The sequence below is a fragment of the Malaya genurostris genome, chromosome 3 (genome assembly GCF_030247185.1).
Source record: "Malaya genurostris strain Urasoe2022 chromosome 3, Malgen_1.1, whole genome shotgun sequence".
In the NCBI taxonomy this organism is placed as follows: domain Eukaryota; kingdom Metazoa; phylum Arthropoda; class Insecta; order Diptera; family Culicidae; genus Malaya; species Malaya genurostris.
The window spans coordinates 109,362,266-109,389,062 of record NC_080572.1 but is presented as its reverse complement, the minus strand read 5'-3'; positions in this window follow the sequence as shown (position 1 = coordinate 109,389,062).

Below are 26,797 nucleotides of genomic sequence, written 5' to 3'. Positions count from 1 at the left end.
CAGACAACAAACACTAGTCTTCTCGCTCTATTTCCGCTCAAGCTCTGGGTAGGCGAGTTCCGGGTACGGGTCGTGAGGCGGCTAGGATTAAGACCATTGTACAATGTACGCTTATCATACCCAGTTTTGTGGTAGAGCTGTATCTACCACAGTTCAGTGTGGAAGAAATAGTAAACGCGTACAGCGCTTGATTGCCTTCTATGTGATATAAACACTGAAGAATGCTTTTGTGAACTACTCGATTCAATTTGAATCAATTGGTGTCAAAAATGAGCCCAGATTAGTGTCACAAATTATTTAATAAAAATATAAAAAAATTTTATGAGACTGTTTTGAAGAAAGAAAAAGGCATTTTCACACCACTAGGTTTAAGATTAAGAAGGGTTTTTTTAATTTGGTTCAAAACAATTTCAATTTATGGATTTTATTAGTTGCTGGCCCAACGAACTGATTTCAACTATACCGGTTTGTAGTTACCGCTCCCGAAAGTACCGGAAATAGTTGACAAAAATTCAAAAACGAAACTCTTCATTTTCTAAGTGACATCTAATTTCACGGTGTCATAAACTTCTACTGATTGAGACTTAAAACTTCAAATCGTCTTTTTAAAAAGGGTATTGTTCAAGATTCAAAGAAATGTGTTTTGCAGAAATCCTTAATAACACTCCTAATACCAAGCCTAAAAAAGTTACGCGGAGCACCAAGCCTGAAAAAAGTAGGAACGGTTAGGGGCTGTCCATAAAAGACGTCACGACACAAGGGGGAGGGGGGTGTTTCATAAAACGTGACATTTTGTGACAGGGGGAAGGGGGGGGGGGGAGGTTTTTGGAATGTGACGTCCAATATTTTCAATGAGCGCATTTTTGAAATACCTAATTATATTACCGTTTTGCCCTATTTCCTGAAAAAATCTCCACAATAAACGTTTACATTCTATAGGAAACGTGTATTTGTTGATGTAAAAGCTTCTTCTTGTAAATTCGGAAATGAATGATGCAGGAAATCATTTTTGTTGTGATCAGCAAAAGTTCACGGAGGAGCGAGTAAATTAGCGAAATTAATAAATTTTGCCTCATGTGAGTAAAAAAGAAAAAGATGAATTCAAACGGTTTAACTTAAGTTATGCACTGACAATTTTTTCAGTAATTTGATTTTCTAGCATTGATAATAGTATATCATAAGAATTTTTCAATCAACGATTTCAGACGTAGATCATGTCATGTCTTATCTTGATCATTTGTGATTTTCCTCCACCAACATCAAAGCTTATCGAATCATCCAATGATTGAACTTACATAAATCAAGAATCATTTTAGCTCAAAATCATTACCCATTGTGTGACGGAAGATCAGTACCGATATTGATCGATGTGATTTAAATTTCACTGATCAACTGATAATGAAAAGATTCTCCGACAGTGATCTCGTTTGAATGAGGTTTTGGTCTTTATTTTCTCAACCCTGTATGTTACACTGAGGAAATATCATTCTTTACCTAAAACAATAATATATCTGTGTACCCTTAGGAGGAATAAAACATATGATTTAAATGTTTCATCAATTCCAACCAAATACTTTTGTTAATTTATATAATTGATATTAATAATAGAATTCCGATGGTTTTGTAGTTTTAGGGATATTTTTTAATCTAATGACAGCATGTAATAAATCGATTTTTCCCTCATATTTGTATGGTTTGTCATACATATTGAGAATGTATTGAGGTGAATTTTATTTATTTTGATTTCGTGACATGTGACATAGGTGGGGGGGTGACAATTTGTGACAAAAGGGGGATGGGGAATCAAAAATTGTTAAAAAAAAAACGTGACGTCTTTTATGGACAGCCCCTTACTTTGAGCTATCATAGCTCAGTTGTCACTTGACCAATTTCGTTAAATTTTACACCCTCGAATTTCGTGAAGTTTGTAAATTATTTCAAGTATATCATTATTGACGATTGTTCGGAACGTGAAAGAACACTCTTTGGATCAGGTGATAGCAGATCAAAGCTGCAAAAATGTTATTACTTAAACGTTCAAATTCAATTTATCTGTTTGCTTACATTAATTGGTGTCCTATCTTGCAACCTCCTAAAGATTGGAATTCAGATTCGAATGATCTATTTTACCGTATTCTATAGCAACATAATTCTTCAATAAATGCGACTTATCTGTGATACTAGGTTAAGTGCAATCTCGCTGTGATGAGTATCTGTGATATTAGGCTGAGTTTAAAATGTTATTGTAATTTCTATATTTCAGTTTCCGTACTTACGAATTCAAGTTTTTAAATCTCCTATATGTTTTGAGAAATCAATATAATTAATACAATATAACTCACTTTCAAAGAAATCACCTTTCACTTCAACATCAAGTTTACTTCTTCTCGACTTACTTTTTGTTCGCCTTTTCCGTTGTTATATGACAGATTGTCTTCCACATATTGAAGTGTTATCGGCTGGTGACGTTGAACGGCCCAGCGGAGTTGTACGTAACAATTCCCCAGCCCGTAATCCTGGTTCGATGAGTGCATCTTGATCAGTGTTACTATCCCTAACTTCCAGAACGGCCAACTTTGCTGTAGCTCGTTTATACGTTCCAGTTTTCGTCCGAATGGTTTCGTGTCTCTGAACCACTTTGATCGTTGATTAAGCGTCGGGAGATATTTCCTAATCCAGCGATCTCATAGCTGAGTAGCCAATTGTTGTGACCGTTGATAGGCATTTCGCAGAGTCAATGTTTCTACTTCGTCTATCTGTGACACGTACGTTAGAGGCCTTGAGTTGATCATATCGTCTGCCTCACTGATCGATGTTTGAAGGATCTCATCTGTTAATCTCCTGCCGTCATTTAAAATATCCAAAGTTTCTTTAACTGATCGAACAAGCCTCTCCCAGACGCCTCCCATATGAGGAGAGGCGGGAGGATTGAAACTTTCAATCGAGCGCCCGTGAACTCGTCGGTACAATTTTCATTGATACTCTTGATTATATTTTCAAGCTCTCTATTCGCACCTCTGACTTACCTTACCTAACAGTTATAGGCCTGGGGTGTCCTTTGCTGTATCAAGAATACGTCTCCACATAACTAGGTCCATGGCTGCTCGTCGCCAGCCACTCAAGGCACGGATGCTTCTGAGATCACCCTCCACTTGATCGATCCACCTTGCTCGCTGCGCTCCTCTTCTTCTTGTACCAGTCGGATTAGATTCAAGAACCATTTTCACTGGGCTGTCGTCCGACATCCTTATGACATGCCCAGCCCATCGTAGACGTCCGATTTTAGCTGTCCGTACGATAGGTGGTTCTTCTAGCAGCTGTTGCAATTCGTGATTCACACGCTGTCTCCACGTTCTGTCTTCCATCTGCACTTCGCCATAGATGGTCCTCAGTACCTTTCTTTTGAAAACACTGAGGGCGCGTTGGTCCTCTGCCAACATAGTCCAGGTCTCGTGGCCATAGAGAACAACCGGTCTAATAAGCGTTTAGTAGATGGTTAATTTCGTGCGGTGGCGTACTTTCCTCGATCGAAGGGTTTTTCTGAGTCCAAAGTACGCTCGATTCCCTGCTAAAATACGTCTCTGTATTTCTCTGCTGGTGTCATTATCGGCGGTCACCAGTGAGCCCAAATACACAAACACGTTAACCACCTCGATATCGTCACCGTCTATCAATATTCGTAGTGCGAGGCGTAGTGTTTCTTCTCTAGAACCTCTTCCTCTCATTTATGGCCAGTCCGATACGCCTAGCTTCAGCTTTCGGTCCGATGTAGGTTTCCGTCATCTTCTCAAGGTTACGTGTTACAATATCAATATCGTCAGTGAAGCCAAAAAGTTGTACGGACTTTCGGAAGATCGAGTCCATCACCTTGCCGTAGCCCTCTCCGACATTCGAAGGGACTCGAGAGCGTCCCAGATACTCGGACGTAGCACATCACTCTATCCATCGTTGCTTTGACCAATCCCGTCAGTTTATCCGGGAAACTGCATTCGTGCATGATCTGCCATAACTGTTCTCGATCGATTGTGTCGTATGCCGCTTCGAAGTCAATGAATAGGTGATGCGTGGGTACGTTGTATTCACGACACTTCTGGAGTACTTGTCTTATCGCGAATATGTGATCCGTAGTGGCGCGGGCTCCAGTAAATCCCGCTTGGTACGGCCCTACGAATTCCTTAGCTATTGGTGATAGAAGACGGCAAAGGATTTGGGAGAGTACCTTGTAGGCGGCGTTGAGCAATGTGATTGCGCGGTAATTGCAACAATCTAGCTTATCGCCCTTTTTGTAGACGGGACATACCACTCCATCCATCCATTCCTACGGTAGACTCTCCTCCTCCCAAATCATAGAAATCATCCAGTGCAGCGCTCTAGCCAGTGCCTCTCCTCCATGTTTGAGCAGCTCGCCTGGTAACTGGTCATTGCCCGCGGCTTTATTGTTACTCAGCTTGCCGATCTCCTCACTTATCTCCGTCAGATCAGGTGTTGGGAATCTGTCGTTGGCTGAGCGTGCACCCAGATTGATTCCTGTACCGTTCTCTGTATCCTGTGATTCACCATTCAGATGCTCGTCATAGTACTGCTTCCACCCGTCAATCACCTCACGTTCGTTCGTAAGAAGGTTACCACTGGTATCTCTGCACATTTCGGCCTGTGACGTGAAGCCTCTACGTGAGCGGTTCAACTTCTCATAGAATTTCCGTGTATCATTTGCGCGGTACAGCAGTTCCATCGCTTCGCGATCTTGGTCTTCCTGGTGGCGCTTTTTCCTCCGGAAAACCGTATTCTGTCTGTTCCGTGCCTGTCTGTATCGTTCCTCGTTCGCTCTAGTGCGGTGTTGCAGCATCCTCGCCCTTGCTGCATTCTTCTCTTCGACCAACTGCTGACATTCGCCGTCAAACCAGTCATTTCCTCGATTCGATAACCTCGTACCCAGTGTGGTTGAAGCAGTGTTACTCACGGCGGATCTTATATTCCTCCAGCCGTCTTCGGTAGGTGCGGACATTGATGACGTCGGAGAAGAATCGCCCGTCGATGAGACCGTGGTCGATTTGATTTTCCGTATGTTGATCAGGTGATCTCCAGGTGGCTTTGTGGATACCTTTGCGGGGGAAGAAGGTGCTTCGAACTACCATTCCTTGGGAGGCTGCAAAGTTCACGCATCGTTCGCCGTTGTCGTTTGTTACTTCGTGCAGGCTCTCCAGCCCGATCACAGGCCTGTACATTGACTTCCGGCATACCTGAGCATTCATGTCGCCGATGACAAGTTTTACATCCCGCCGTGGACAGCTGTCGTAGGTTCTTTCCAGCTGCGCGTAAAATGCTTCTCTCTCGTCATCGGGTCTCGTCTCATGTGGGCAGTGCACGTTGATGATGCTGTAATTGAAGAAACGGCCCTTGATCTTCAATACGCACATTCTATCACTGATTGGCAGCCACCCAATCACGCGCTGGCGCATCTTGCCCAACACTATAAATCCCGTTCCTAGAACGTTGGTTGTGCCACAGCTCTGGTAGAAGGTAGCCGCTCGATGCCCTCTGAGGTTGGTCCCATTATCCGAAATAAATTCCAGAGGTGGTCCACAACGACAAACGAACCTTCGGATTGCCATTAGACATGCCTGCGTTGTAAGACCGTGTGCAGTCTCCAAATGAATTGCGCGAACGACCAGACAGGTAAACAGGACGATCCAGCGTTTCTCGCTACGACGACCTGATGACACTTCAAAAGGCCCTAGATAGTCCAGACCCATTTAACTAAATTGACGTAGATATGGGATCAGTCGTGAAACCGGCAGTGGTGCCATTCTCGGTGTGTGTGGGCGATTACGGTTAACTCGACACTATGTGCTACCTTCCGAATAATCCCTACAATACCATCAGGAATCAGAACAAATTGGCTCAAATGGCACGTTCCCCTTGATATTTGGAGATTTGTGCCTTGCCATCAATTTGTTTTTAGCATCATTTTCCCGATATATAAGAGGGAAGGATTGAAAGGAAATGGTAAGGGTTGGACTAGGAGGATGGGAAAAATTGACGACACAAAAACACATAAAAGCAGAAGTAAATTCTGCACCCCTAAGGGATGCCGAACAATCTGCTGAGGATCACATTTAGTGGAAGCAGAAGTAAATTCTGAACCTCTACGAGGTCCCGAACAGTCTGCTGTTAATAAAACCTCCAACCCCCGAGAGGATTTAGAGATCTTACAAAAGCGACACCATTCTGAACTCCCGGAAGAATGCAGAACGATTCGCAGTATGTACGAGCAGAAGTAAATTCGGCACCCCCTAAAGGATGCCAAACAATCTGCTAAACCCTATTTAAGGTGAATACAGAAGGGATTCATTCACTCCAGGAAGAACGATGAACCCTTCTGACTATAGCTCCTTACCACATTGGGTGAGAAACGAGAGAATATCCTTCAATTTTAGCTCCGCATACACAGACTCAACCATGTATGGAGAACCAAAAACCCGGATACGTAGCTGCGTCAATGCGGGACAGTTACATATCAGATGATATGAAGTACCATAATCGCATTCACACAAATCACACGAATAATACTCAGCACGTTGAATAGTAGCCATGTGATAATTGAGTTTGCAATGTCCAGTCAGAGCTCTGACCAGAATACTGCAATGTTGCTTGGAGAAATGCAGTAGACACTTTGACATTTTCAGATTTAAATCTGGTAGAAATGCTTTTGTCTGACCGCAAGTTTGCAAGCTGCGCCAGTAGCTGGCATGTTTGGATGCAGCCCAAGAACGAATCTTGTGCTTTATCCAACTAGTTGAAAGTGGTAAAGCTGGTTCAGGACCAACGAAATCATTCGTTGCACCAGCTCTAGCCAACTCATCAGCCCATTCATTTCCAGTAATACCAGAATGGCCGGGTACCCATAAGAAGTAAACAGCATTTGAAATGCTGAGGTCTTCAATTTGAGTTCGACATGCGATCACTAGATTCGACCGTGAGTCATTCGAACTGAGTGCTTTTAAGGCTGCCTGACTGTCGGAACAAAAATAAATTCGTTTACCACAGATCCTCTGCTGAAGCGCCGATTGTACTCCACACAGAATCGCGTAGATTTCTGCTTGGAACACAGTACAGTATCTACCAAGTGAATGAGACTGCTCCAGCCTCATTTCACGACAGTAGACACCAGCACCAGCACGACCATTCAACAGAGAACCGTCCGTATAACAAACTATGTGTTCATCAAGTTGTCGTTCCAGACTACCAGACAACCATTCCTCACGAAGAGGATAGCTCACATGGAATGTTTTGAAAGGAAAACTGCATGTGAGAGTTAGGTCACTAGGAGCGAGTAAATACTCATCCCACGTAACCATTTGAGACCACAAGCGAGTGTGGCTGGTAGCATAATCTAATGGGTTACTGTTCCAAAGCCCTGTAACCTTAAGACGGTATGCACAAGATAATGCTTCTTGTTTTAGGAACACATGTAGTGGTTTAATGCACAGTAGCGCCTCTAGAGCAGCAGTAGGAGTTGTCGTGAATGCTCCTGTCATCGCCATTAGGACCATCCTTTGGAGATGATTTAGCTTTGACTGAACTGTCGCGACTTCTCCTTTCTGCCACCATACAAGACAACCATATGCTAAAATTGGTCTAACAATAGTTGTGTAGATCCAATGAATATATCTGGGTTTGAGTCCCCATGATTTTCCAAAAGCTCGTCTGCATTGGCCGAAAGCCATACAAGCTCTCTTAATCCTGAAGTCAATGTGAGCAGACCAATTCAGTTTTGAGTCAAGAATAACCCCGACGTATTTGACTTGATCGACCACAGTGACCTCTGAACCGAAGAACTGTAACGGACGAGCTCCTGTGATTATCCTACGATGAGCGAAAAGCACCATTGATGTTTTGCCCGGATTTACAGATAATCCAACCTGACAACACCATTGTTCAACAGATCGCAGGGCTTGTTGCATTAAATCAAAGAGAGTATTAATGCTTATACCGGTCATCAATATATGATAATCGTCGGCAAAACCATAAGTCGGAAATCCAAGGTTATTAAGTTTCCTTAACAAACCATCAGCGACTAGGTTCCATAAAAGTGGGGATAGTACACCACCTTGAGGACACCCACAGACACTCAGCTTTCTAATCTCTGCTTGCCGAAGCGATGAACAAAGAAGTCGATTGCTAAGCATTGCGTGTATCCAATTTGTGATACTTGAAGGTATGCCATGACCACGGGCTGCTTCCAGAATTGAATTGAAAGACACGTTATCAAAGGCACCTTCAATATCTAGGAAAACTCCCAAGCAAGATTGCTTTTGTGAGAAAGCTTTTTCAATGTTGTACACAACATCATGTAACAGGGTTGTAGTGGACTTTCCACGCTGGTAAGCATGTTGCATTCCATGTAGCGGTTGCACGCCCAGACTAACATTCCTGATATAGTGATCGACTATGCGTTCCACTGTTTTAAGAAGAAATGAGCTAAGACTGATAGGCCTGAAACTCTTCGCTTCCTCATAAGTGTCGCGACCGCCTTTGGGAATAAATTTGACAATTATTTCCTGCCAGGCTCTTGGAATATATCCAGTCGCAAGACTAAAAGTAAGTATTTTCTTCAAAACATGTTTGAAATGTTCATACCCTTTCTGCAGTAACACTGGGAAAACTCCATCCTTTCCAGGAGATTTGTACGGAGCAAAACTCTCAACTGCCCATTTGACCGATTCAATCGTCACAACGCTTCGAGCAAGGGCCCAAGAATCGTAACTACTTGAAAAAGTCTCGGGAAGAGCTGTCGGTGATGGATCCATACATCCTGGAAAGTGAGTGTTAAAAAGGCAGTGAAGTACATCACTTTCATCAGACAAGTGTTCACCATCTGAAGTTCTTAAGAAACTGACATTAAAGTCCTTAGACTTCGAAAGTAACTTATTTAATCTGCTAGCCTCGTTGAGACTAGAGACATTTGTGCAGAGGCTTTTCCAACCACTTCGCTCAGACGATCGAAGAGCATTTTTGTAAGCCCTTCGAGCCAACACGAATGCCTCCGACCCATTTCTGCGTCGGTGGTTCCAAGCTCTTCTGCATAGTTTCCTTAGTCTAGCAAGTTCAGCATTCCACCAAGGAGTTCCTCTAGTAGCTCGCACAATCCGAAGTGGACAAGCCTCTTCATATGCTGCAACTATGAGTGAATTTGTCTCGTCGACAACATTTTCCAAATCAATTGGGGTTTCAATTGTTGGTTGGTACCCGTAAAATCTAGTCGCCAAGCCCTCTTTATAGAGGTCCCAGTTTGTAGATTTGGGATTACGATATGTGATAATATCAAATTTAACGTTTGAATGATCAAAGAATATGTACTTATGATCAGACAACGAAGGTTCGAGCTCATCGGAGACGAGCCAATTCACCAACTCATGCGCAATTCTATCAGAGCAGAGAGTTACGTCCAAAACCTCCTCTCTTCCAGATCTCGCAAAAGTTGGGCGGTTTCCTGCATTGACTATGTGCAGGTTTGTACTGCTCACGAATTCCATCATATCAGAGCCTCTCGAATTTATATCTGTGCTGCCCCAAATGATATGGTGAGCATTTATGTCACTGCCGATTACAAGCGGTATATCACTCTTGCAGCAGTATGATACAACCTTTTTGAAGTCATCGCTTGGCGAAGGTTGGTTATGCGGTAAATATGCCGAACAATAGACATATTTCCTGTCTATGACATCAATAGTCATACCAACTGTGACAGCACAAATATCCCGAGTTGTGAGCTCCGATATGAGAGAAACATCGAGAGCACTATTTGCAAGTATGCATGCTCGAGGCATTTCACGTGGATTAGTCATACCGATCTTGTTGAAGGCAACAAAGACTGGGTTTAACAATTTTCCAACGTAGAAGTTTCCCTTTTGGAAATATGGTTCTTGAACCAAAGCTATAGAAGCTTTACCTTCTTGAAGAAGTCTGGATAGATTCATAGTTGCTGTACGTTTATGCTGAAGATTGATTTGTGCCACTCTAACCATTATAAATTAGAGTAACGAACATTCCACCTCCAGCACCAATCGCACAACAACTACAAGAAACCAAATATATTGGCTTATAATCGCCTATAGCGAACCATGTAAGGATTTTTTTAAATGTTATTATCATTTTAATCCCACGAGTTGCAAAGAAAGAAGTCGTCCACTGTGCCAGAGCTTCGCTTAACACAGTAAGGGAACACCCCAAGATATTCCGTTCACGACTGCATTGTTTAACCTCCTGCAGCCATTCAGCCATCGGCACGGAAATACACCTTGGCTTAGGAGTTCCTATTTTTGTGGCCTTTTACGACATGGAACAGGAAACCAGTGGATCAATTCTTGGTAAAAAAATAATTCCGCCGGATGCCACACGGCTTACCTGTTTGGTGGACTTATACCACCGGTACAGGTGGACCGTAGCGTTATTCTTAGCCAGTTGGGAAACCGCTACCGACACTACACGGCTATCTAGGCTGCTCAGAGAGGGAAGTTGACATTGATGGTCAACTTCCATGGATGGCCGAGCAGCCGACTCAAATTGACGTAGATATGGGATCAGTCGTGAAACCGGCAGTGGTGCCATTCTCGGTGTGTGTGGGCGATTACGGTTAACTCGACACTATGTGCTACCTTCCGAATAATCCCTACAATACCATGCACAAATAATTGCTTTATTTCAGCTTTCACAGTCTCCCGATAACCATGGCCAAACTTTTCGTGATAGTACTGCACTAGCATAATGGTTAACTGATGCTCCTTTGGTAAAATAATTGGAAACCGAAGATCAAACGGTAGATATTCAGCGTGTCTTGTTCTTCCTTCTAAACGCACGAATCCATTTTCATCAACAAGTGGAGTTAGTTTATACAGTTGACTGGATGTTTCTACAGTTATCCATTGAGCCGTTGGTAAGCCATGATTGTGCATCAACACTTTCAAGTCGTTCCCAAATGCTTCATATTGTGTTATTTTAAATAGAGTGTATTCCGCCTTCTGGAATTCTTCTTGCTTCAAAAAAGCACGCTCCGCCTACTGATCCACCCTTTGAATTGACCTTGCTTGTGTTTTTGTTACCTTCAGCGTTTCGATCGCTTGACCTCTAATTCGCCGTCGACAGTTAGAAATACACCTAAACACGCACACAACCATCCGAACTAAAATCCGCCACTTTGAAATGCGACAAAACCTACCAGCACTTTAGATAAAGTAACGTCGATGACAAGCAAGTGTGCTTTTAACTCTTTGTTGGTGTTTGCTTGAATTACAGGCTGCTTTGGCCATTCATTTTGTTGGTAGAATAGCATTCTTGCTCCATCCATTGTCGGAAGCCATCCCCAATCTTTTGCGCTAGAGTGACTCAGAATATCACCAATTCGAAATCCCTCGAATTGCCGGTATCGACGCTGATCGGACTTGATCCACGATAAAACGTTCCTTGAGTCTGTCTACACGAACTGCTGTTTTATCTCTATACTGTGATTACGTCAAATGGATTCCGCCAGCCTGGCCCCCAAGGATTGCCACTTGCAACTCGAGTCTAGGAAATGTCAGCATTTTGAGCGGTGCCACCTTGCTACGGCTCATTACTAGCGCACATCTCACCTCTCCATTAACTTCGACACGGAAATATGCCACACAACCGTATGCGTCAGTGAAGATGTGCAATTGAAGGTTTTCCATGTGATTTGATTCAGCATCACCGAAGTAACTACGAGGAATTTGGATTTTGGCGACCTCCGTTAACATGTTCGTCCATTTGATCCCATTTTCGAACGACTCATCGTCAATCGGATCATACCACTCACAACCAGTTCGCCACAAATCCTGCACGAGCATTCTCACCATGATCGTGAATGGTGCAAGAAGGCCCAAAGGATCGAACATAGCCATCACACAACTGAGAACGACCCTTTTTGATGGACGTTTCAAGCTCTGGAGCATAGCCTGCACCTTCGTTGGCGGCGTTGCCGAGAAGCAGAAAACGTCCCTTTCTGGATCCCACACCATACCCAGAATCCTTTCGATTTCAATGTCCTTGTGCTGGTGAAAGTGTATGGATTGGTTTGAGTGTCGCTCTCCCATTTCTCGTAGAAAGTCTTTAGAATTAGAGACCCAGTTCTGGATTTCAAATCCTCCTTGAGAATGAATAAACTTCATTGTGCATGAAAATTGTTTAAATCTTCTGTCCAATACAAAAATATAATTATTTTTAGAGTTTAGGTATATTTACCAAAATTCTTAAGATTGTCAGTGAAATCCAAGTTTCAGTTTTTTTTTTTGTAAATTTTGTTCATAATAAATTTCCAACTAAAATAATAAAAAAATATATGTCATATAATTAAAAAGTGTTGTTTTGATTTTGTTTGGCAAAATTTTCCCAATAATAGAAATTCTCTGCATTTGTACCAAATTTCTTGAGATTCTTTGAACGGATGTATAATTTTGTTCATCATTACATTGTTTCTGGAAATGATTCCAACATTTTGGAGTACAAAAATGTACATGTCATCGCTTTAATTTTTGAGTTATATACAAACATGTGAAAAAAATGAAAAATTCATATAGGCTAACTGCGCAGCTCCGGAAGCGCCACCATGTGGCGCATAGCGTCTCCAGCGCGGTGCGCTGCATCGAGCGTATGAAATGTCCAACAAAGTGTGATAGCTTACAAAGTGTACAATGGTATCTATTTTCTTCATTTACATAAACGCAACTGGAATTTTAAACACTTCTATTCGCATTTTCTGCAAAAACCAGATTTTTTTTGATGAGTTTACACAATATTTTTGTAAATATAAAAAATTAGGTATAGGATGCGCTCAAATTTTGGGAAAATTACCCGATGCCCGGAAGGCCAACCGATTCAGCTTGACGAACTGAGCAAATGACCGTGTGTGTGTGGTTAGTAATGTGTTGTTCACAAAGAGGTCAAGATCTCAGAGATGGCGAGACTAGTCGTCAATGAAAAATCTTCTCGTCAGCCAGTACGCAACTGATTGGTTTTGCGATTTGATGTTTAATTTTTAAGTTATACTTAGTTAGATGTCAAAATTTTCAGTTTTTTGTAATTGCAATAATTGGATTGCATAGTTTCAAGCCATAGATTGTAAAAATCCATTCACTTTTAACAGAGTGCTCGGTGGTCCCAACCACATCGAAATATGTTTTCTGTTTGAGTTTAAGAGGTTGATTTTGGGGCTTTATTGCATTCAGAAAAACTTTTGTTTGGAACTGTCTTCTTCTTTGAATACAATCAATGTTGTCATTAATCCACTTAAAAGTGAGTTATAATTTTTATTTGCAGACATTGCTTGGTAGTGAATTCAAGCCTTTCGAAGAATTATAGAACATGTTACTACAAAAAAAAATATGCTGAACACATGGGCCCTTGAAAATGCATCGGTGTCGATCTAAGGAGCATAATTGTTTTTAGGCTCCCAGAATGTAGTTTTTTCGTCATAACTTTCTTAAACACTCAGACAGAAATGGGAATTGAGGGGAACCACGTGATCGATTCACAATTTATACACGACCCACAGTGCTCAGGCCTTAAATAAATATGAAAATACACTTTTAGAAATGAGTGTTTTAAGATTCGTTACTAAACGTAGCACTCTAATATGCGTTAGTTGTTCCCAAAACCTGTTGGGAGGCGTAAAAATGTTCCTTCATTATTTCTATCTGAAAAAAATGATAACGAACGAGTCTAAAATAAAACAATCACTGGTAGAAAAAACTGACTCGTCGTTTACGTAACTTATATCATCATATCTCTGGAACTGGTAAGGATAGCCACTTGATCTTCAAACTTCACCAATAACTCAATAGTAGCTTTCAAACGAATTTAGGTTTGTTTTAATTGGTTCAGCCTTCTACACACACAACCACACATACACACACAGAGAAACATTTTCCGATCTCGTCGAGCTGGTCGTCTGGTCGAGCTCGATCAAAAGTCGTTTTTTCAGCAATTCTATTACCCTTTATAGAAGAAGGCAGAAACATTGATGGAAGAATATTCAAATGTATGTAGTGAGATTAAATGTGGTTAATCGTTTTTGAACGCGAGTTTCCTTAATCGACAAGAAGTAAAGGTACTTAAAAAACGGAATAATACAAATTTTTGCATTTTAGCAAGCTATTGGTGCGCAAAACAGTTCCCTGGAGAAATCCATTGTCATTTCACTCTTCCTTATTTTATTCCCTTTCTCAACGATTTATGACGAAAACTAGGAAATTTTACGGTTTGAAAGAGATTTTCAATAACCGTGCTATACTTCATCTGATTATGCAAATAATATTAATTAAAATAGTCGAGTTTAGCTTGTAAAACCATGGCTAAGGATATTAAAGAGTACCGCGCTGACGACGCCAGCCCTCACAAGATGTCGCTTTAATCGCTATTTCGAGATATGCAGTTAGCCTATATATTTATAAATTTATTGATTTTTTAAGGTTTTCTTTTGATAGTGCAAGAAAGGTAGTTGAGCGAGAATTGTGGCTGGTATCACCAGCAATCGAATGATGTGTTAAAATATATAGATCATCGCTTTGAATTTCGAGATATTTAGGATCATTGTAAAAAGTCTTATCTTTTCTGAGGTCATCTATCTACAGTTTTCATTATAACTTTAAGACAACCCTATTTGTCTTTTTTTTCAGTGCATTTTATTTTTGGAAGTAGTACCTTTCCAATGGTGAACAAATTTCGAAAATCGGTTGACTAGCAACAAAGTTATGACTCTTTAAAGTTGAAGTTCTCAATGTTTTCAATGCAACTTTTATGCCAAGTAAGAGAAAATAGGAGAGCAGATAGGGCATATTAGGCGCGTGAAAAAAAAAACCTGGAACGGGAAAAATCAAACTTTCATTGGTTTTCCTTTACCAATCGTCTGCTACAAAGCTTTTGAATCATTTCACGAACTTCTCAAAATTCGAGGGTGCAAAATTTATTGAGATTCGTTGAAAAACAGCTGAGCTATGACCGCTCGAAGTTACCGTTCCAACTTTTTTTACAGGCTTGGTATTTGGAGTGTTAAAACAGATACTTTGCGTACTTCCATAAAACGTAGCCAATAATAATTAAAAATATTCCACAATTTTCGCGAATTTACCTATTTTGAATAGGCTATAACTTTTTTGTCTATTATTTCTCCATATTAAACTTGAGTGTAATATGTTTCAAAATTTCATAAAACAAGAATGATCCAAAATATTTATATTTTGGTTGATCGATTTCTACGTTTCATTTTCATGTCACCTTAGGGTATCATTCCCCGAAAGCGCAGTGCTCTCATATATTTTTTTTTCAAGATTAACTAAACATATTGCATTCAAAAGCTTCTAGGTGCGTTACGAATAAATTGCAGTAAAATGTGGCACAATAATAGCTCATGATATCAGAACTTTCATTCACGGTGTGTTTTCATAATAGGTAAACAAACTGTTTTCCCGAATTCGTGATTAATTTTCCCGGTTGCAGAATCGGAGCTCAATACATGTATCATTGAAATTTAGCGCATATTTGAGAAAAAATACTCGCATCAAATATGTGGATTTGTGTCTTATTGGGCCACAAAAATCTTCCGTATAAACTATTTAATTCCCGCGAGAACTGAATCAATAGTATAACCCCGTACAAAACATACAGTTGTAAAAACACAGCAAGTATTTGCTCGGCTCAAACGAAATTCTATTTACCAAAGTTGATGAAAAATTTATGTAAGTACCATATCCTCTCACATGGTGCGGCCTCGGCAGCGGAGCTCAGAACGAATAAAAAAAGAACAGCAATAAAACAACATTGCATTTGGTCGGATATCCAGGAAACTTGATAGGAACTTAAGATGTGAACAATCGAAAGCTCACAAGTAGCAACAAATGTGAGGCAAGAGCAGATGCATAAAGTGGCTAGCTAGCCTATAGCTATCTGCTTTCTTCGTAAGTATGCATGTATGTTCCAGTTCACGTAACTGCAAACCCTCAATCCATGTTGGGCTCACTTTGGCACGTTTTCTTCGGGACATGCAATTCCTACTAGTCTATACAGATGCTGGAAAGTTAGGGTGAGGTTATGGAAACTTTGCTCCCGCATTTAGACGGTGCAGGTGAGAGGGGAGTAACTCAACGAGATTTATAAAGTGAACGGTATCTACCCGAGTCCGGAAATACGAATCATCGGATATGTATAAAATTAAAATGACCAATAGCCAACCTGTCACCAATTAATTTCACCAGCTGTTTTTTTTCTGCTGGTGTCATTGCTGCCCTCTTCGAATAATTTTTGTTTGTACACTGTTGATATGCTCAACGCATCCCAAATTAACATAATTTCAATTAAACGTAATGGTTCGTCCTTTTCTGTCCTAAAAATTAATTAACTTCGTATTCGGTGACACACATTAGCAGTGACAGTTGGAGATGGATGGCAAAACAAAACAAAAAAAAACGGAATACAATAGTAAATCCTGCAAAAAAAACCATAAGGAAAAAGCTGAAAGTCGTAACCCACGAGTTTTGACTGACTGCCGAGAAAAAGGAATTACATTCCTAACAGGATGACGAAGTAGGTATCCGAAATGCTGCACCAACAGAATACGAAATGAGGTTGTTTTCTTTCTTTGGCGTATTGTTAATGATAGTGTCATGTTAAATATGCTGCCTACCAATGAGGCTTTTACAATGCGTGAGTGGTGAATTATTGATCCATCTTTGCGTTGACATGATTCCGGTAGCCGATAATACTGATCAATGTGTAATGAAAATGATTTGAGATCCTAAAAATGAATATATGATAAAATAGAATGATGAAATGAACAAAGCATTCATTGAAAATTCATACATTATATCTACAAAAGAGGCTACGGAAAGAACATTTTCTTGAAGTTTTTGTCACTATTCCATCAAAATCATTCTATTATTTAACAAATTAAATCGTCGGAATGAAACTTCCACAGATCACAAAAAATAAAATCGGCTTCAACTTAATGCTAAAAAATAATGAACAAACATTTCTGTATTTCTGTATTTTTATTTTTGAAACCATTTGAATTTTCTCTATATTCTGGATCTTTGAAAAAAAAAATACAATTAAACATTGCAAAATCTAAAATCATGGAAAAATTTGTGGACCAGCAATTAATTCAAAATTGTTGACGAAAAGTATGACTCGCGGCATAGTGTTTTAACAGGCGCCGGGGGTTGCAGAGCGCTCATTTGTCAACGTTGGATTTATGTTCAGATTCAACTGAAAGATCTTCAAATGTCAAATGGAGGTAATTACAAGAAAACACGTCGAACACATGAATTCTCTAAATTGGATTGATGTTGAGATATGAAGCATTGTTTATCGGAGGCTCCAAAATGTATACTTTATCTTTTTTGGAACATTCTACTATATCAATTTAACCTCACCTTCATAAAAGTCACTAAACTGTGAAAACTGACTTTTGAACTAAAGCACGGAGGGTCGAGTGTCATATACCAATCGACTCAGTTCGTCGAGTACGCAAAATGTTTGTATGTGTGTATATGTGTGTGTATGCATGTAAGTAACATTTTTTGTACTCACTTTTCTCAGAGATGGCTAAACCGATTTTCATGAACTTATGAAACTTATTATCAAATGAAAGGTCTTGTAACCCCATACAAAGTTTCTGAGTTTTATTCGAATCCGACTTCCGGTTCCGGAATTACAGGGTGATTAGTGAAAAAATTTCTATTTGCAATTACTTCCTTACTTTTCTCAGAGATGGCGATTTCAACAATTTTGTGTTCAAGAGAAAGGTCTCATAGTCCCAAACAATACTTCCAAATTTCATCAAAACCTGACTTCCGGTTCCGGAATTATAGAGAAAAATGTGTTGAAAATTTGATACCGTTACTTAAAGCGGTGAATCAAAAGCGTAAGTCTATTTCTAATATGGCTTCGACTACTCCAATTAGTAGATATTATCAGTAGACAACCAAACAAATCTATTTCGTCTATCCTAGTTCCAGTTTTCCGATTCCGGAAGCACCAGAAATTGTGGTAATATATATTCAAAAATGTATCTCACTCACTTCTCTCAGTGATGGCTTGACCGATTTGCACAAATTCCTGAATTTCGTTCGGATCCAACTTCTGGTTCCAGAATTACAGGGTCAAGAATGTTAAAATATGTATACCGTCACTAAAAGCGGCAAAGTTTAAAAACATAAAATGATTTATGAACAATCTTCAAAACTATTCCAATCGATAGTCATTGTCAGCAAATTAATTTCGGCCTTCCTAGTTCCCGGTTCCGATTAACGACCAAGAACTGTAGCCATAGAATCAAAAATGGATCCCCTTTTCTCGGATCGACTTTGATTAAACTGGTACCCGGATTCCGGTATCGGAAGTACTTGCAATAGTGGGACTCACTTCGCTTTCTCAGATATGGCCAAACCGATCTGAGTACTGATTCACTTTGTAGGTTATATTTGTTTATGGACATACTGTTTTTGTTTTCCAAGAATCAAAGAAAACTTTTTTGTAGAATACACCACGTCTATTTATGAGAAAATGTGAGATATAAGAAAAGGCATCATTACACCACTAAGTGGATTAAAACAGGTAAGGTCCCAGAAAGTATGGACGGAACCAAAAACGCCTGCCATTTCGCAATGGTTCAGAATCTGTCAATTTTTATGGCAGCGTCCTGTTGATTACACTCTTCTCTAACCACTTGTGCAGTTGTTTATTCGTTTTCATTAGTTTGTTTCGAAATGCGTGGACTTTCAGCAGAACAACGTCGAAAAATTGTGTACAAATGGTGCACAGAACGCGGACTGTCACTGAGAAAGATAGAAAAAATGGAAGGAGTAAGTGAAAAAGCCGTGCGAAATGCAATCAGGAAGTTCGGCGAGAATAACACCTTTGAGGATAAACCGAAAACGGGTCGATAAAAAGGTCATACTAACCCTCAGTAGGATAAACGTATACTGAAGGCGATCGAACAAAAGAAGAAGGTTTCAGTTCGGGGTGTGGCCTAAAAAGTTAGCACTACAAAGTCAAATGTTCTTCGTACTAAAGAACGTTTGAATCGTCGAACCTATAAGAAGCAGAAACAACCAAAACGTAGTCCGAAACAAGAAGCATCGATCAGGCCAAGGGTTCGAAAGCTGTACAATACGATTCTTGCTGGAAATTTGAACTGCATAATCATGGACGACGAAACCTACGTGAAACTCGATTACAAATCTTTGGCGTGACCACAATATTATACGGTGCGAGAAGGGCAAGTGTTAAACCAGTCCGAGACATCGATTGAAGTCGAAAAATATGGTAAGAAAGCTATGGTCTGGCAAGAAATTTGTAGCTGCGGAAAGATTTTGAAACCCTTCATCACCACTGCTTCAATGAACAGTGAAATATACATCAAGGAATGTTTACAAAAACGACTTCTACCCATGATTCGAAACCACAAGGATCCTGTTGTCTTCTGGCGAGATCTTGCTTCTTGCCACTACTCGAAATCAACGGTAGAATGGTATACTACCAAAAATGTCACTTTCGTCCCAAAAGACATGATTGCCCACAACTTCGACCAATTGAGGAATTTTGGCCATTAACGAAGGCTCATCTTAGGAAACATGTCTCGGCAGCCGAAACCATTCAACAGTTCCAAAAAGATTGGAAAAAAGTGTCAAAACTTGTCGCCAAGAAGTCTGTACGGAATTTAATGAGGAACGTTCGCAAGAAGGTGCGCCAGCTAGTCTACAATGGCTAAGTAGCAAATGTTGAGACTAATATTCTGTTGTTGTAGTCTAATATTATCAGTATATCGAATAAAATTTGAATGTCTAACACTTGTGGATTATTTACAGCGAGATCAAAGTGCGTCCATACTTTCTGGGACAGTCTTAATATGTTAAACACGTGGATTGATAACGATTTATCTTTTGCCTCAAAATAGGCCTCAGTTTCAGCGATAACCTCTTCATTCGTGCGAAATTTCTTACCGGCGAGCTTTTTTTTCAGGTCTGCGAGCAGTCAGTAGTCGCTGGGAGCTAAATTTGGCGAATACGGTGTATGTAGGAGCAATTCAAAGTTCAATTCATGTAGTTTTGTCATTGTTTTAATTGACTTGTGACACGGTGCGTTGTCGTGATGCAACAATTTTTTTTTGTCTTATGCGGTCGTTTCTTTGCAATTCAAGCTTTCAAACGCTCCAATAACGCTATATAATAGTCACTGTTAATGGTATTTCCTATCTCAAGATAGTCGATAAATATAAATATTAACCGCACATCCCAAAATACCGAGGCCATAACCTTTCCAACCGATTGTTGTACTTTCGTGTGCTTTGTTCGAGGTTCACCAGTTGCTGTCCACTCAGATGACGATCGTTTTAATTCCAGAGTGAAGTGGTGAATCCTTGTTTCATCCAATGTCACATATCCACGCAAAAATTCCGGTTTGTTACATTTAAACATGGCCAAACACTGCTCATCATCATCGCGGCACCCATTTTGAACAGAGCTTTCTCATAGCCAAATTCTCATGCAATATAAAGCCAAAACATTCTTTTGATATTCTTATGCTTATGACAGACATGTGATATCGGAATCACTGTACACTATGAAACCACATGTCTGTCACCCTGAATCACGGTGGTATCACGCGAGCATCATGATACAACGGTGATTTCCGTACTACGGTCATTGATCGTTGTACTGTGCAAAATCACATTGCTCAAAATCACAAAATTACTGCTACCAGCGCCATTAGCATGCAATGGTGAACTCATGAAACAATATTTCCTTCTTTTAAGCACCAAATAATAATTAACTATCGTTTTATTTTGCAAAAAAATCTCGGTTAAATGCTAATAGCAGCATAAAACTTATATACTTTATCAACGTTATAGCATATTTTCAAAATGCAGTCAACAAATATATTTGATGAAGTTTTTAAATACAAATAAGGAAAACAATAAAACATATTGGTTCATAAAACCAGTACTATTGAGTAATTGTTTTCCATTCAATAACAAGTAAATTTATTGTTGAAATGGATTTAAAAGCGTAATGATTCATATTTTGAATGCACATGTGGTAAATAGATAATAAACGATAAATATCCAATAGCAAACATAAACCAATTGAGTGATCATCCTGTTTATTGATGACCTATTTTGAATTCCATTTATCACATTGATCCCCTATATTCACTTATGGAAACTCTAAATCTTCTAATTACTTTGTCTTATATAATCACGTTGAATGCCGTTGGATAGAAAGAAAACTTGTTTCTAAATTGTTTAGAAAGAGTCTTATTTTGGGTATGAATAGAGAAAAGCGAATCATATCTTTCAGTGTGAGTAAATTGAAGCAGAACACGTACCAAGTTACATATTCAATTCAAGAAATACTTGTAGTAGTTTTCAATGTTACTTATTAAATATAGCATCACAACTTTAAACACCTCAAAATTCTAATAAAACCATTGTGAGATTATATTCCAGTCTAGTAGACCATTTTTCATAACATTTATGAAGCAAAATGAAGCATCAAACCTATGTCATATCTGTTTCGGAATGATTTAAAATTCAAGAAGGTTTTAAATTCAGCTTTATGTTGAACATCATTTTTATGAAAATTTTGTAATGAATAAACCGTTACGTTGATAGAATTTTTCTGAAATATGTGTGTGTCATGCCGTTTTTGATGGTTACATACTAATAATATCCTAGATGTATTTATTATTTTGAGGCTCACTGTTAAAAGTTTATGCGCTCTTAATTTTATCGTGAATATGCGGGTGAAAAAGGAATTATGACTGAACACCTTGAAATTTATGCAGATTTTGCAAAAGTCGGCATGATTTATAAACAAAATTTGGCTATTCATCACCTTTTTGGGTAGAAATCTGCTTCTTTGCATAAAAAATAGTGCTACTGTCTATCATATTTCCTCCGTTTTCCATTTTTATTTGATGTCAGTAAATGTTACGGTAGAACATTAAAATTGTGGACATCAAATTTTTCCTAATACTAATTACATTTAAACAATGAAGGAAAAATCCTGTATCCCAGAACAAATGTGTCATAAATGTACCTTAAAACCACAAAATTTGATATGAGTGAAACAGTCATCCGATTAACACTCACACACAAAACTAATTCAATAATTCAGAGAGGCATTGATTATATCTGTCATAAATCAGCTACTGGGAATACACTTCAAACTGCAAAAACTTGTAGTTTCTATATTATCGATCATCGGAGCTGGGCAATCAAGCTAAGTTTTGAGTTTTTTCTTTTCACTGTATATTCATTCTGTGCGCAAAACATGTCTGTCACCTCAACGTTGTACGCGTACAGCGTTGTACAGAAATCATTGTACGGAAATCACATGTCTGTCAGTGGTATTACGATGGTTTCTAACTCACGCAACTTCACTTTTCGATCCATCAAAACGATTTTGTAAATTTTTTTAAATGTTTTCTGGTGTTACCGTCTCATTTGGACGTCCACTGCGTTCTGCATCATTGGTGTTTCTACGTCCACGTTTGAAGTCAGCAAACCAACGTTTTATTGGTGTTTCTGATAGAGCGGACTCTACATAACACTTTCAAGCCATTGCTTCGCTTGAACGGGTTTTACCTTTTTTTATAAATATAAAAAATAGGTATAGAATGTGATATGTGATATGAAGTGAAGCCACCATCAGTTCAAGGACTTGCCAGTGGATGCGGGTAGACTTACAGTAGCCCCGATATGACTCATCCATTCACCTTCTTACTATAGCTGTTACCGAAAAGCGAACAAAAAGGGTTGGGCGGATATGTAAGTAGAGTTACTTACTCGTATTCCGCGGGAATAAAAGATGCTCTTCCAACCATAATATCCAGTGCATGGATGAAGCATATCGCTATACATGCTTGAACCCGCCTGATGGTTTGTTTGAGAAGGGCGCGTCAGACTCATTTCAAACCTTCAGAAGGAAACAAGTTTCCTTCAAGTGACTTGGGCTGGCTATCCACAATCCCTCGTCCAGTCATCAATTCGTCCGATGCCCTGATGCTCCCTTCCCGTACAAGTTTCCTTCAAGTGACTTGGGCTGGCTATCCACAATCCCTCGTCCAGTCAAATATAAAAAATAGGTATAGAATTCGCTCAAACTTTAGAAAAATTTTCCGAGGCCCGGAGGGCCGAATGTCATATACCAATCGATTCAGCTCGACAAACTGAACAAATGTCCGTGTGTGTGTGTATGTGTGTCTGTATGTGTGTTGTCAACTAAGAGGTCGAGATCTCAGAGATGGCTAGGCCGATTCTGATCAATCTAGTCGCAAATGAAAGGTCTCCCCGTCACCCAGAACGCTATTAAATGGTTTTGAGATCGGATGTTTACTTTTTGAGTTATACGAAGTTTTATGTCAAAATTTTCAAATTGTCAAATTATGTTTTTTGACAGTATCTGTCACAATTGACCTTGAAAAAAAAGATATATTTTCAGACTTAGATTCCGCACGATAATACCTATCCAACAAGCCATAGATTGTTAAAATCCGTCCATTTTTAACGGAGATATCGAAATTTTTGTGTAAGTGACTTTTCCCCCTATTCCAGCAGTAGAAGTTTTGAGCGCTGTCTGGCAAAGAAATGCTTGGGAGCAACAAAAAAAACACGATTTTTCATACTGTTACATACATTTGTTTTTAAATACCCAAATGACTGTGTACACCATGATATTTTGCCTCGGACCGATTTTAGCACGGTTTGTTTTTGGCAACATAATCATTCGAATATGACATATGTAAACCAGATGATGGCAGAATTATTGAGTTGGAAACAATTCCATAATTATATTGATTTAAACTACTTACAGCAATAAATGCTGGAAGAACATAACAGCCATATACCATTCGAATCAGTTCGTCGAGATCAGCAAATGCGTGTGTGACAAATAAATTCACTCAATTTTTTTTCGGATATGACTCAACCGTTTTCTACAAACTCAGATACATATGAAAAATCGTATACTCCCAAACAAGGTTCCTGAATTATGTTTGGTTCCGTCCTCTGGTTCCGGAACTACAGGATGATATGTGAATCGAAATTAAAACTGTGTAACTCATTTTTGTCGTAGATGGCTGAACCGATCTAAGATTCAAATGAAATCTAAAAATCATCTAAGATGAAAAGTTTTAAGATTCTATAAAACATCTCGATTTTCAGTCAGATCCAACTTCCGGTTTAGGAGATAAAGGGTGATTAATATAAAAATGTCTATTTCACATAAATTAATCAGGTTTATCGGTTTAGCAGATTTGGATAGTCGATAACCAAATAAACTTATTTCATTTTTAGTGGTAATGAGTTTTCGATTCGGATTTAATTGGCACTACGATTTCTCAAAGATGTCTACACTGATTTTCAAACATTTTGAAACAAATAAACTATACTGCTACTCAGGTGAATTTGTCTGACTTCGGCTACACCGAAGTTCTAATTCCGGTTCCAGTATCGAATCGTTTCTCAAAGTTCAATCGTTTTCTCAAAAAAAAAAACGAAATCGAATTTCAGAAACAAAAGTTAAAATTTAAATAAAGCCAATTTTATCCAATTCTAACTTCCGATTCTGGAATTGTAGGATGAAGAAATTTTAAAATTCAAGGCGATATAGAAGATGACAATCCCGAAAAGCTTTAAAGTTGGACTCAAAAATATTGTAATTTATTCGTCATATGGCCATACGAATCGGTTTGGGTTATGCTGGTTCCTGAATACCGGCTCTAGAAGTACCTTAAATTACCCTAAACTCTAAAGTGGAAATTACTTCGACATATAATGGAATGTTTAATCGATTGTTACACTTTTAGATTCAAATTCGATCCGTTTTGCAGTTTCGACATTACAGAGTAATGAGAGATTAAAATTTCTAATTGCCACTTAAAACGACGGACACTAGAATAATGTCATGAAAACTGAAACACCGAAGAATATTCATGCAAAAAAAGGCGGGTGGGTAATGTCAGAGACATAACCCAATGTCGTGAATACGAAAACAACTGACATGTTCCTTAACACTTCCGAATATCAATTGTATGAATTATGCAAGCATTCCCCTTTTTCACATTTTTCGCAAAAACAAAGAAGGCTTCACTTGATCTCGATTACTGTGAATTACACACAGCGAAAAGTGCACAAATCTAATGTCGTTTTCGTTTTTAAATTGCACTACACCGGTGTAGCGAAAGCTGCACCTAAACCGTTCGTTTTTACCAATTGCACTACACCAGTGCTACACTTTTTCTGCACCGATACCACTGGTGTAGCACTCATCAAAAGTTTGGTGTAGCTCTGTGCAATGGAATCGTTAATTGTAGTCAATGGTTACTGTTTATGTTTTCGTCATTTTTGTTCGTTTATTCATGCTTCAGTGTAGCACTGCACCGGTGTAGTGCAAATTAAAAACGAAAACGCCATAACCAAACTGTTCTAGATTCGCACTAAACTGAGGATATTTACCTTCGATGTGCGAACAAGAAATCCTAATAGTTCTTTAGAAAACTTTTAGAGCCATTAGCACGACTGATTTTGTGTAATGCTCTCCACCGTTGTTTTTTCACCGATGCAAATGACTGGCAGCTGTGACGTAATCGCTCTTGTCGAAAGCGAAAATAGCTTTGCAAACGACACAAAATACATCTGCTCGCAGTGGCGATAGAATCCAAACTGATTAAATTTTTGTTAGGAGCTTTCTTCTACGTGATTTCGTTTGTAGCTTTTTCACTAATGGGCGGTCCTAACGGCTATAAAAATAGCCGCATACAGAAATTTAATGTCGATTATTTCATTTTGGATTTGCATAATTTATTGAAAGAAACTATCAATATGCTGCAGGGATTCATTTCTAGCATTTAGAAGAACCAAATTGAGGAACTCACTACGATATTCACCACTTTTCGGAATATTTTTCTCGAACGATTTGTTGAACAGCAGCAGATATTTTGTTCTCTTCCTCAGAACGCGTTCTGATTGGCTGGTGTTGACATGGGTCAAATAAGACAGGTTTTTCAATAGTGTACTATTTAAATACTTCAATGCTGTTGCTATACACGTTTAAGTTGAAAAATTTCGTTTCTATTGGTAGTTAGATTATATAAATCCTTTCATAGATCACTGAGCTATAAGCTTTAAAAATACGAGAAAGGCAAACGCGCCTTATGAATTATCCTCTTTGATACTCGTTTATACCAAACATTTCAGGAAAGTTTGACTTTGAATTATTTGAGATTATGTCATACAACTGAAAATTTTATCATAAAATTGTGATCATATTTCCGATGGCATGTAGCAAAAATAATGTTGATTCGTTAGATACAACAAGAGATATTCACGATCAAAAACTTATCACTCTCTCAGAGGGTAAATTTTGAAAAGGCACCCCATAGTAAAGTAAGTCGTATTCACGACAAAACACATGCGGATTGATAAAAAAAGGTATCATCTCACTGCTAGGTGGATTAAGCATGTTTTTTCTCATCAAGAAGCAGTGTAAAATTATAACACGAAATTGTGAAATTGTGTTCGATTGTTCTGAAAATAACAAAAGTAGCGTCACTCTTAGCACAATAACTCACAAACTAATGAATAGAATATCATGAAATTTAAACAGCTGTCTTTTAAAGGTTAGTATGCTCGGGACTTTACAGCCCATGTGTTACATATGAGCATGAACATATGAACAAATTCTCAGTTCGGTTTTACATCTCATCCAAGTCAGTCGATAAAACA